The 13,693-nt window shown below is 42.2% G+C and overlaps 1 protein-coding gene and 1 long non-coding RNA gene across 11 annotated transcripts in view; both read left to right on the forward strand.

Annotated features, from left to right (window-relative positions):
• The window catches only part of tcf4 (transcription factor 4), a 578,439-nt gene that overhangs the window by 40,271 nt on the left and 524,475 nt on the right, over positions 1-13,693 (forward strand). The gene's annotated exons all lie outside the window — the stretch shown is intronic.
• On the forward strand, positions 5,457-6,966 carry LOC144686710 (uncharacterized). The gene is made up of 2 exons (XR_013577977.1): positions 5,457-5,698; positions 6,717-6,966. It is a non-coding gene; the product is annotated as an uncharacterized LOC144686710 (long non-coding RNA).

Consider the following 13,693-nt stretch of genomic DNA (forward strand, 5'->3'; position numbering starts at 1 on the left):
CTTGATGTTTTACCAAAGTACTGGAAAGACCCCAATGTTCTTCCACCCAGCGTTGTTACATACCAAATAACCAACACCAACTGCAAACCATTTTGTGTACTCATAGCTTTAAAATTGGAAAAGGATTTTTAAATAAAGGTGATATATGGTTTTCACAGAGTAATGCAGGGATATGGAATTTGAATTTCAAACAAAAGTAAAAATCCTTGTGCATTATTCAGTAATAATAAATCAGTTGCCCTGACATTTCCTAAATGTTTTAAATACCTCTAATGATATGAAACAGGATGACATAATATAGAACCTGAATATTGAAAGGTATGTGACATTTAGGAGGAACAGGAAGTTAAGTTGGGAAAAGGAGGTGTGGCTCTGTTAATTAATGATGGTGTTAGCACATTATAGAGGGATGACCTAAGATCAGGAAACCAGGATATAAAAGCGGTTTGGGTTGAGATGAGAAATGATAAAGACAAGAAGTCACTTGTGGGAGTGGTGTGCAGGCCTCCTAATTGTAACTACACGGTAGGACAGAGTACAAAAGAAGAGATAATGGGAGCTTGTCAGAAATGTACTGCAATAATCATAGGGGATTTTAATCTACACATATATTGGAAAAATCAGATGGGCAAAGGCATTTTAAACTTAAATAAGGGAAATTATGAGGGCATAGAGACAGAGCTCGCTAAAGTGAACTGGCAAATGAGGTCAAGGGATAGGTCAATAGACGTTCAGTGGCAGACATTTAAAGGGATATTTCAGAATACACAGAATAGATACATTCCAATGAGAAAGAAAAAATTCCAAGGGGAGGGCCCACTATCCATGGTTAACTAAAAAAGTTAAAGACAGGATCAAACTTAAAGGGCTGAATTTTTCCGTCGGCGAGAAAGGGGCGGGGCCCGCTCACCGACGCGAAAATGACGTGAGATGATGTCGGGGAAACTCCTGACGTCATCCCGCTTCATTTAAATCTTCAGGAAGGTGGGGACATAGCGCGATCAGCTGTCCGCCTGCCGACCTGTCAATGGCCAATTGAGGCCATTGACAGGATAATTAAAACAAATTAAAGGACCAGCCCGTCCAACCTTAAGTTTGGTGGGTGGGCCAGGAGCCCCGGCAGGCTTCTGAAAAAATATGAAACCTTATCCAAGGCGGGATGAGATTTCATGTCGGCTTTTGCATTTTAATGATTTTAAAATTTTTTTATTTTTAAAGTTTGAAAACCTCTCAGTGATCTCCCTGAGGCACCACTTTGCCTCAGAGAGATGTGTGCTCTTTCATGTGCATGCGCGAAAGAGTGCACTCTCGCATTTGGGGATTCCCATCCCCCCGCCTGCACAGGATGCGCATAGCGCTTCCCGGCGGACGTCACGCTGGGTGGGCCTTAATTGGTCCGCCCACTTAAAATGGCGGCGAGGCCTGCTTCTCCGGCGGGGATCAGCATCGGGGCTGCCCGCCCGACAGGCAAAAAATTCAGCCCAAATAAAATGCATATAATTACGCAAATACAGGTGGCAGGTCAGAAGATTAGAAAGAATATAAAGAACAGCAAAGAAAGACAAAAAGATTACGGAGGGGAAAAATTAGAGTATGAGTGAAAGCTAGCTAGTAATATAAAGACAGATAGTAAGAGTTTCTATAGATATTTAAATAAGAAAAGATTTAACAAAGTGAGGATTAGTCCTATAGAATGTGCGCCCGGGGAATTGATAATGGAAAGTAGGGAGATGATGGATGAATTAAACAGGTATTTTGCTTTGATCTTCACGATAGATAACACAAGTAAATCAGAAAATGGAAGGGAGAGAGGAACTTGGGAAAATTACAATCACCAGGGAAGTGGTATTAAGCTGTGGGCTGACAAATCCCCGAGTCCAGATGGACTTCACCCTAAGGTCTTGAAAGAAGTGGCTAGTGAGATAGTTGATGCATTGGCTTTAATTTTCCAAAATTCCCTAGATTTGGAGAAGGTTCCATTAGATTGGAAAATAGCAAATGTAACTCCTTTTCTTCAAAAAGGGAGGGAGACAGGAAGCAGGAAACTACAGGCCAGTTAGCCTAACATCTGTCATAGGGAAAATTTTAGAAGCTATTAAAGATATAGCAGGGCACTTACAAAAATTCAAAGCAATTAGGCACACGTCAACATGGTTTTGTGAAAAGGAAATCATGTTTAACCAATTTATTGGAGTTATTTGAGGGAGTCACATGTGCTGAGGATAAAGGGGAACTGCTGGATGTACCGTGCTTAGATTTCCATAAGGCACTTGATAAAGTGCCACATCAAAAGTTATTGTGGAAAATAAAAGCTCATGGTATAGGTGGTAACATACTGGCATGGGTAGAAGATTGGCTAGCTAACAGGAAGCAGAGAGTTGGCATAAATTGGACTTTTTCTGGTTGGCAGGATGTGATGAGTGGTGTTCTATAGGGATCATTGCTGGGGTCTCAACATTTTACAATTTATGTAAATGACTTGGATGAAGGGACTGAAGGAATGGTTGCTAAATTTGCTGACGACAAAGATAAATAGGAAAGTAAATTGTGAAGAGGTCATAAGGAGGTTACAACAGCACATTGGTTAAGTAAGTGGGCAAAGATCTGGCAAATGGAATATAATGTGGGCAAATGTGAAATGGTTCATTTTGGCAGGGAGAATAAAAAAGCTTATCTAAATGGTGAGGGATTGCAGAGGTCTGAGATTCAGAGAGATCTGGGTGCCCTAATGCATGAATCATGAGGCTCATTTGCAGGTACAGCAAGTAATTAAGAAAGCTAATAGAAAGTTATTTATTGTGAGGGGAATTTATTACAAAAGTAGGGAGGTTATGCTTCAGTTGTACAGGGCACTGTGAGACCACATCTGGAATATTGCGGACTAGTCTCCTTATTTAAGGAAGGATGTAAATGCACTAAAAGCAGTTCAGAGAAGGTTTATTAGACTGCCAGGAATGGGCAGGTTGCCTTAGAGAAATGGTTGGACAGGTTAGGCTTGTATCCACTGGAATTTAGAAGAGTAAGAGGTGACTTGGTGAAACATTTAAGATCCTGAGAGGTCTTGACAGGGTGGATGTGGAGAGGATGTTTCCTCTTGTGAGAGAATCTGGAACTAGGGATCACTGTTTAAAAATAAAGGGTCGCTCATTTAAGCCAGAGCTGAGGAGAAATTCTTTCTGAGGGTAGTGAGTCTTCGGAACTCACTTCCTCAAAAGGCGGTGGAAGCAGAATCTTTGAATATTTTTAAGGCAGAGCCAGATAGATTCTTGATTAACAAGGGGTGAAAGGCAGGAGTGTGGGGTTGAGGTTACAGTCCGATCAGGCATGGTCTTATTGAATGGTGGAGCAGGCTCGAGGGGCCGAGTGGCCTACTCCTCCTAATTTGTATGTTCGTGTGTATGTATTTTTGTATGAAACAGCACATCACACACCATGTATGATACAATGAGATTTATATTCATTTTACCAATACAATGCATGTAGCAATATACAAACCATCCAAATAAAATGCCTGACAGAAATAAACAAAATAGCAAGAGTTCCTAATATGAGATTAGAAGAAAACTCAGAACCAGTGGTCGACAAAAATGGACTGGATGGAAACCATCACTGTCCAGCATGTCTAGAGAGATTGGCCTTCCCATGTTTCAGTGCCTTTTGTTTTCCATGTAAGATGCCCAGCTTCTGCTCCTCAACAATTTTGTATAGGAGCTGAGAAAGAGGATAATAAAACCTAGTGGTTATTGTTATATTGGGTATGGCACACAATCCTCTTTGTGACAAAAGTTTGGCTTTTAAACTTAATTTGGTAACTAACTGGTTGATGGTTGAAAGATGCCCCTTGTGACCTAAATATCATGCATTTTTTTTTCTTCACATGTTGATTAATATCATTCAAAAACAATGCAGCAAAGGCATCAAATGTATTTAGTTGACAAAAAGTTCAATTTCAATAAATTTTCATGACCTCAAATAAAAGATTTTCAGTGACCTAATTTTATATTGGTCAAGAGCACCAAATTGCAATGAATTGCGAGCTCCTTCCAACTTTGAATTTAAGAATAAGGAGCAGGAGTAAACTATATGGTCCACCTAGCCTGCCCTGCCTTTCATTATGATCATGGCTGATCTTGTGCGTCAGCTCTGCTTTCCCGCCCTCTTACCATATCCCTTGATTCTCTGAGAGACCAAAATCTATCTCAGCTTTAAATATATTCGATGATGGAGCAACCACAACCCCCTGGGGTTAAGAATTTCAAAGATTCACAACCCTTTGAATGAAGACATTTCCCCTCATTTCCATCCTAAATAATCGGCTTCTTATCCTGAGACTGTACCACTATGTTCTAGTTTCTCCAGCCAGGGGAAACAACCTCTCAAGTGTTGACCATTTCAAGGCCCTTCAGAATGTTTCAATGAGACCACCTCTCATTCTTCTAAACTCCAGGGAATGGTAATTAGCTGTAGTCCACAAAGGAGAGAGACAGTTGGTTATATATAGTTTGAGGGGCACCACTCCGCAAGTGTGGGGCAAGGCAAGGCAAGGTGGTAGGCCTCCACGATTTACCAGAATCAGTAAGGGGATTAAACCCACGCTACTGGCATCATTTTGCATCACCCTCTAGCCACCTAGCCAACTGAGCTAACTGACCCCCACCATAGAATATAGACCCAATTTACTCAACCTCTCCCCATAGGACAACCCTCTCACCCTGGGACCAATCCACTGAAATCTTTGCTGTACCACCTCTAAATGCATGTATTTCCTTTTTTTTTACATATTTGTTCTTTGAAATGTTCTCATTTAATTAAAAAAATCTCCCCTTGTACCTCTTAAGAAAGTGGTTACTCTTGCTTAGGCAAACTTCCATGATTACTCGTGCCCTTTGTCAGCATTCACCGTCATTATCCCTCTGATACTGACCGCAACTTCAGGATATTGGACATGTGCAGTTTAGTGTGGAAATCCTGAAGCTGCAGCCTGCCAGTCAGCCTTCTGACACAGGCTGGGATGTAGCTGACCCAGAGCAGGCAAGAATTGAAATCAGTGAGAAATTCAACTTTCTCGCTCCCATATTGCTGTTAGAAGCCCTTAAAAAGTTACACCTAGTTCAATCAGGCAACAGGGTTTTTAATAACAACATGATTGATAAGATCTGAACAGAACTTGTTCTAAAAATGTTATAATCATGGAATGCTGTTCAGTGAAGAATTAGTACATTTTTGAAGCTAATCTTTAACATTTTTTTTAAAATTCAGAATATTTCACCCCATATGTATGCCTCAATCTTTAATTTTCCCTCTGCAAAAAAAAAAATCAAGAGTGATTTCCTTTCAGTGCTTTTGGTTTCCTGTTTGTGTCTCTGTGAAAATCCTTTAATGCAATTGAGTGCTTGGATAGGCTGATGACATCACTGCTGCTCTGTACTGAATGCCCAGTTAAGGACACTACAATCAGTTGCAGTATCACTGCATGGCAAAAGACCTGAAATCCTCGGCAGAAAGACAACTGTATCTTTCGATTGAAACTTATTTTGTGGTCAGCGGTGGGCACCCTTGCTTTGCTGCTGATCGCAAAATCTGACCTGTTGTGTTACTTGATTGTTTGGGGATGCGCAACTGCATGCAGCGTGCTGTGTTTCTGATGTGTATGGCTGAGTTATACCCTGGGTGTTGCACTTGCCGATTGAGGCATCAGGTAAATGTTAGGTTAATGGAATGTTGCCCATTATCTCCCAGGAGTTGCAAATCAAAAGTAAGAATTGATGCTTCAGTTCGTACAGGGCAGACTTGGTCAGACCCCACCTGGAGTTTTGAGCACCCTTACTTCAGGAAAGATAAGCCAGCACAGATTCACTAAAATTATACCAGAACTTAAAGGGTTAAGTTAAGAGAACAGGTTGTAAAAATTATTTTGTATTCCCTTGAATTTGAAAGGTTGTTTGCTGATCTAATTGAAGTGTTTAAAATGAGAAGAGAAATTGCTGTACAGAGAAATTGTTTCTTCTGGTGAGGGAATGCGCAGAACAGTTTGAATCGAAATCGGGAAGCATTTTTCACGGGAGGCAGTGAAAAGGTTGTGGATGCTGAGTCAATTGAAATTTTCAGGACGGGCATTTGCAATGCTGTGTTATCTGCTGCTGCTACAGATGCTTGCAGAAAACGTCCACCGCAGGGATAACTGTGCCAGTGATTGTCGAGTTCAGCACCTCCCCCCATTGTTATATTTGCACCACTTTTAAGACAGGATTGAGATTGCTCCTTAATAACCAAGAAGCTACAGCCTGGGATTTGTGACATTTACAGCTAGTATAAAGTTAAAGGACTGTTCTGAACCAGAATTTAAATGTTAAGATAACTCACATTTTTAACTCTTTCCTCTTGCATTGAGCAGCACGTGGTTTGTTGTTAAAGCAGTAAAAAGAAATTTGAGATCATATTGTTCGGTTGGAAGACAATTTTTTGAAGCTGTGCACAGGTTTTCATTATTTCAAAGTACTGATTACAGTGTGAAAAACACAGGTTATTAGATTGTTTCCCGTTCCGTCAGGTGAGGTTAATTGGAACCAAAAACAGAATACTGGAAAGACACTGCTGCAGATTAGTCAGCACTGTAAAGAGAAAAAACAGGTTTATACTTCAGCTAGAATGCTTCCAAGAAAAGTATTCTGAAGGATGCAAATCTGAACATCGTTATCTGCTTTTTTGTTTTACAGGTGCTGACTGACCTGGTTTTCAACATTTTCTGTTTTCCCCCTTTTTGCTTTAAAGTGAGATTAACTGCTCAGTTGTGTGTTCTGCCATGTTTCGCATATTACTTTGTCTAAAGGCTCTTGACAGGAAACTGAAGATTAAAGGCCACAGAGCATGTTTTCGAATAAAGTGGTTGATTTGATCGGGAAGGTGAGTTGTTGAAATCTTGAAACGATATAATTAGCACTTCAAATAAAAAAGTTTTGATCTGTGTTTTATTTGAAGGTTTCTTAACAAAATTAATTTTTTGTCGATTGTAGGGGACACACCTTTCCACTGCCATCTTTGATTAAACTGAGTCAATCTTACTACATGCGTATAGGTAGAAAGTTTGATGAAGGTATGGGTAGAGAAAAAAGATGAAAGCATCAAGATTAGTTCATTGTAGGTGGAAGGAAAGCCTGAATGTGTAAGCGCAAGGAGAGAGTGTTTCTTTTGAAATTACTAAAATTATTAAAATTACACTACATGCCACCCCATAAAAACTATATTTTGGCATTATTCACAACTTTCAGGTAATGTACGTCATCTGTAACTTAACAGAGAAATCATGTGCACTAATAAGCCATGTTGATCAAAATCCTCAGTAGAGCAGGCAGGATATGATACTGTCGCTGGGATTTTTGGCATTGATTTTCCGAGGGCTCATGGCTATGCCCAGTTTTTAGAGAGATGATTTGGGGGAGATCCAGGAGGCTGTGCTGCCAGCATGTGCTGGCCTTGCATTGATATTGAAATGAGAGAATGAAATTCCATGGTGAATTATGAGTTTGGGTGAAGCTCTGAAGAATTGGGCACATCAGTGCTAGAGCAGCTGTATTACAGACAAAATTAAGCTGTATTTAAGAATTTGGATAGAACTCGTCCCCTGCACAGAATACCAGCCCATCTACTAGGATCCCAGATAGATCATTAATGAGTTTGAGGAAGAGGTGCTAATAGATGGGCTAATGCTTGATGCCCAGGGAGTGCTTGACTCAACCTGCTGTGATGTGTGACAGATTGTGGTGCCACTGTGTCCTGGTGCTCGTGCTGCAAAGGAACTGTAGGAAAAGGGACAGCCACTTGCAAATTATATGTAAGTCGGTGCCTTCAATGAGAGACAAGAAATAAGATGTTTTGTATGTGATCTAGCTGATCTTTCCCGGCCTCAAGGGAAAAGAAAAACAAATTGTGCAGTGTAATAAATTGATGGTGAAGAAAAGGCTAAACTTTAGTTGGGAGACATGTAGATATGCTTGCATGCTAGACGTGATCTCTCCATCGGAAGCCCCACCCACAGGGTTACCTGCACAAAAAGCTTATCAGCCGAAGCCCCAGTAATCACGTCACATGATGAGCTATTGACAGGAGGGAGGGACAATACATCTAATTACTACACTTCCTCCCCCTTTAAGTTCCCCACATTTACAATAAAAAAATGTCAAAAATCCAGTGAACATTTTGTACAGTCTCTGGTGGTTACAAATCAAGTCTCTGAGGAGCTCGGTGGAGACAGAGCAGCGTAGCTCTACCAACGGAGGTTCCTGAACAGGATTAGCGGGATCTGGAGCTGCACTAGGAGATACATAGTTGGAACTGGGTAGTTCTGTATTTGGCAACTCCTTGGATATGTCTGGAATATTAGCTCTAGGACAACCACACACCTCAGAAGTCGGCAATGAAATATCAATCACAGGTTGATCTTGCATTCGTCGTGATGTTTCTCTAGCCTTAATATGATCTGCGTGTTTACGTACAGTTCTATCTTTTGACTTGCACTTGAAGCTATAATGGACCAGCCTCTGAAATGATGGCTCCTGGAGTCCAACAGGGTCCACTTCCAAAATTGCACACGTACACAGGGTCGCCTACATGGAACGTATGAGCCTTGCTGTGTAGATCATGGTTCAATTTTTGATCATTCTGGCTGTGTCACCTCCCCCCCCCCCCCCAGATTTGGAAACACCAGGTGTAAACACGTATGCAAACAGCGCTTCATTAGTAATTCTGACGGTGTTGAGCCTGTAGTAGTATGTGGTGTTGTGCAGTAACTTAGGGGAAATCTGGAAAGGCAAGACTCCAGAGTACCTCCAAGATAACTACTTCATACCAACTTTAAAGGTCTGGACAGCTCTTTCAGCGCGACGATTGGATGAAGGAGCGGTCTTTGTGCCGGATATGGTTCAGGTCTGAATCTCTGAAATTCCACGCTGGAGAAAGCTGTTCCATTGTCAGAAACAATCATCTCAGGTAAACCATGTATACTGAAGGAGTGACGCAGCTTTTCACTAGTTGCGGTTGAAGTTGGCATTTTTACTTTGTAGATATCAAGCCATTCTGAATGTGCATTGATGATTAACAGGAACATGGTGCCTAGAAACAATCCCACATAGTCAATGTGCAATCTAATCCAAGGTTGACAAGGCCATTCCCATGGGTGAAGATGAGCTGAAACAGGGAGCTTCTGGTGTTGCTGGTAAAGGAAATAGTGTTTAACCATGCTCTCAATGTCACTGTCTATTCCTGGCCACTAGACGTAGCTACGTGCCAGCAACGACATCTTCAATATACCTGGGTGTGCACTGTGGAGCTGTGCCAAGGGTGACACTCTACCCTGTGATGGGACAACAACTCTTGAACTCCACAACAAAATTCCATCTTGACAACTCAGTTCAGCATTTCTGGAATAAAATAGTCATAAGTCATCAGACACAAGTGTTCTTGGCCATCGTTGTCTTTGACTTTTGACAGCACTGGGTCTCGGTTTGTCCAATTCTTGATTTCTTTGGCAGATACAGGTGATGAATCCAAGAAATTTAACAATAACACTAACTCCTGTGGAACAGGTGTATTGACAAGACTACCCAGTAACAGAAGATGACTAAGTGCATCTGCATTGGCTATATGTGAGCCAGGGCGGTACATGAATGTGTACTCGTAAGCTGATAGCATCAAAGCCCAACATTGAATTCTCGCTGAAGCCATAGGTAGAATAGCTGAACAAACCTGCCAGCGGCTTATGGTCAGACATAATTGTAAAATGTCGTCCGTGTAGGTATTGGAGAAACCTCTTGACACCAAATACAACCGATAATCCTCCTTTTTCCAACTGAGAGTAACCTTTTCAGCTTGGGAAAGTGTTCTTGAAACGTAGCCAATGGGCCTTTCTGATTCATCATCCATTCGATGTGATAGAATGGCTCCTACACCATAAGGAGAAGCACCACACATCAACACCAGCTCTTTAGATGGGGCGTAATGTACCAGCAAGCATGATGAATGAAGCAGTTTCTTTGCTGTTACAAAGGCTTCCTGCTGTGAACCCAATGACCAGTGGTGGTTCTTCCTCAGCAACAAATGTAGTGGTGCCAGTAAAGTGGATAGATTAGGTTAAAAACGGCTATTGTAATTAATCATACCTAGGAAAGGTTTAGGCTCTCACATTAGAGAGTGATGGTGCATCTTTAATTGCTTAGATCTTGTCTTCAAAAGGATGCAACCCCATAGTGTCCACTCTATGACCCAGGTAGGTTACCTCCGATATTTGAAATGTGCATTTTTCTCACTTCAAACGCACACCAGGTTCCTTAAATCTTCTCAGCCCTTTCTCAAGGTTGGCTAAATGTTCAACTTCAGTCAGTCCAGTGATGTGAACATCACCCAAGTATACGACCACACGAGGAAACTCCTGCAGGAGACTCTCCATGGTTCACTGAAAAATAGCACATGCTGACGAAACTCCAAAAGGTAATCGGGTGTACTGGTAGACACCTTTATGGGTATTAATTGTCACATGTTCTCTTGATGCGCTATCCGATGCCTATCAACAATTGGAATGACTCATGTCTAGTTTTGTATACGACTTGCCTCCTGCTAACTTGGCGTACAAATCATCGATACTAGGAATAGGGTATTTGTCTAACTTTGCTATTTTGTTGACTTGTCAGTTTGTGGTCACCGCATATATGTATAGTCTGGTCTGGCTTGACAACTGGGACTATGGGTGCGGCCCACTCAGAAAACTGGACAGGCTGAATTATTCCCAGGCTTTCCAACCTGCACAATTCTGCTTTCACATTTTCCTTTAGTGAGTAAAGCACTGGTCTGGCCTTGAAGAAATGTGATGTGGCCTGGATAAATGTGCATTTTAGCTTGCAAGCCCTTCAGTTTTTCCAATTCGCCTTGAAAAACAGTTTTGTATTTTTTCAGGAGTTCTGGAATTCCATCGGACTTCAAATGGAATATTTCTGACCAGTCAGTTTTATTTTCTGCAGCCAATCTCGACCCAAGTGTGGCCCCCCCCTCCCCCCCCCCCAACAATGATCACAGGCAGTTGGGCTGTCTGTTTGTAGCAGACTGGGACAGCAGCAATGCCTTTGACCTGGATGGATTCTCCAGTGCAAGTTCTCAACTTGGTGGGTGTCCGCTCCAATGTCAGTGGCTGACTCCCTTCACTGAGGTACTTGAATGTGCACTCCCCAACAACAGTAGTTGAAACACTGGTATCCACTCAATCTGCAGTTGTTTGCCATTCACTTGCACTGTCACGGTAATGGGCTCAGATTTAGCAGCTGTCACATGATACAGAGAATACATCAGTAGTAGCAGCCTCAACCTTTGCTGGATCAGTTGGATCTGTTAGATGTGTTTGTTGTTTTGCTGTTTGCCTATCCTTTGTTCTGCACTGCCTAGCCAGGTGTCCTTTCCTGTGGCAATAATTTCATTCTGCTTCTTTGAATATCCAAACGTCTGGTCCGTGATTTCCTCCACATCTGTAGCAAATTCGTAACTTATTAGCCGACGTGTTACCATCAGGTTTCCTAAGTCTTCATGTAGTGGGCATAGAATCGCGTTTAAAATCTGCTGTTCTGCTTTTTGCGCCATGCTTAGTAGCAGGTTCCCGGCCAACATGGAGTATGGCGCCATTATCCACATGCTGCAAAACCTGCGAGTCTTTTGTGGAACTTTCCACAGTGAGAGAAAGTTCCGGGGCGCGCTTGAAACCGATGTCGGATTCGGCTAGCAAGCGGCACTGTATGGCGTCATCCTTGACTCCGCATACAAGTCTGTCCCGCAGTATGTCATTCACGGCATCCCCAAACTCTCAGCATTCAGATTCACCACAAAGGTAGCAATGGACTCTCCCGGGGCACGAACCCTTGAATTAAATTTGAAGCGCTGCATGATCACAAACTGGTTGGGCTGAAAGTGCAATTTCATAAGTTCCACTGACTCACTATATCACTTAGAACTGGGCGCGTTCGGGGCAGTCAGGTTTCGAATCAAGTTATACGTTTTGCTTCCACGTGCACTCAGCAGGATAGTTTTACGTTTTCCTTCAGCAGTAATCTCATTCACAACGAAATAGAATGCAAGTCGCTTGACATACTAACTCCAATCTTTAAATGTTAGCATCGTATGAATCGATGCTTCCAAACAGCAGCATGACTGGTCAGTATTGTTCAACTTCATTTTACTCGCATCAACCAGGGCGAAGTACACAGCAGAAGTCAGTTTTTTTTCCTCGTTGCCAACTGTAATAACTTGATGGAGCAGCAGGCTTGGTGAAGAAAAGGCTAAACTTTATTTAGGAGACATGTAGATGTGCTTGAATGCTAGACATGATCTCTCCATCAGAGGCCTCGCCAACAGGATTACCTGCGCAAAAAGCTTATTGGTTGAAGCCCCTGTAATCGTATCACCTGATGAGTGATTTTCAGAAGGGAGGGACAATACATCTAGATCTGAGTGTGTGGTCTCAAGAGAAAAGAAAAAACAATTGTGTAGGATAGCTGGCAACACTTCCAGACTTGGCTTCACCAATACCTTCCTCAATTTCCCTTGGAAACAAAGCAATAATAGTCTCCTTATGTGGAATTGGGTTGTAATAGTTGTCCCCTGGCCTATTGTAGACTGCCCTCGGGCTATGTGCAGCCCAGGCCACCTATTATTTTAAAGGCACTATGTAAATGAAAGTTATTTTTGTTGTTGTACGCAGAACACAGTGAAGCATATTAAGGAACTCTTAATGGCAAATCCAAGTTGCGTCCTGAGAACACAATACCTCCCTTCTGAAGTCTCAGCTTTGCAAAGGCAGGGTGGGGGAAATGGGGGTTGAACACTCCAGTTGTAGCACTGTTTGGGGGTGTGTGGAGGAAGGAGTGGGGCCGAGGCGGGGGGCGCGGGTAGAAGGATAAGGTGTGTTGAGAAGAATATTGAGACTGGTAGATGTGATGCAGAGAAAGGGAAATACGAGCAAAATCTTCAGTGCGAACATTAGTGGGCAGAGGAGGATATATCTTGACCAAGGGAGTGGAAAGCAGTGAGTCTATTGAAGAGCGATGAGAATCTGGGCAAAATAAGACCGAGTCTGGTAGACCGAATCTGAATCGTGGAGCAGGACGCATTATAGATAATCAGGAAAAGTTGAGATGAGCTAAAGTGCCCAGACAATAGAGGATAGGTTTGAAGAGTAGAGAAGGAGCAGAGAGCAGGATAAGGAGAGCAGGGTGGAAAGCAGAAGAGCTGTTGTCTGGGCAGGGTGTGGAGGGGTTTTTTTGTGTGTGAAGCGGAGAGAGAGCAACAAAGGTTGGAAACAATACTTTGCGTAGAACCATAAGAGTTCCAATACAATAAGTTATTGCAAAAATATTGTAGCTAGGCAGCAATTGCAGTCACTTATGCAGTGAGAGAGCTGTCCAGGATCTTTGTAGGTGGATCAAAAAATCATGGGTGTGCCTAAAAATCAAGAGGTCTGAAGTCTATGTGAATGTCAAAGTAACTTACGGTTAGCACAAAGTCAAAAGGTTGGTGAAATGATCAGAGGTTCGTATGATGACTGGAAAATAGTCCAGGATCTGTGTGGGGGTTGAAGCCCTTTAGGAAGGCAAATTGGTTCTTAACTGCTCCAGTCCCACGACAATGTGATTAACTCTTAAATGGCCTCTGAAATGAGCAA

The sequence above is a fragment of the Cetorhinus maximus genome, chromosome 1, assembly GCF_964194155.1.
Source record: "Cetorhinus maximus chromosome 1, sCetMax3.hap1.1, whole genome shotgun sequence".
In the NCBI taxonomy this organism is placed as follows: Eukaryota; Metazoa; Chordata; class Chondrichthyes; order Lamniformes; family Cetorhinidae; genus Cetorhinus; species Cetorhinus maximus.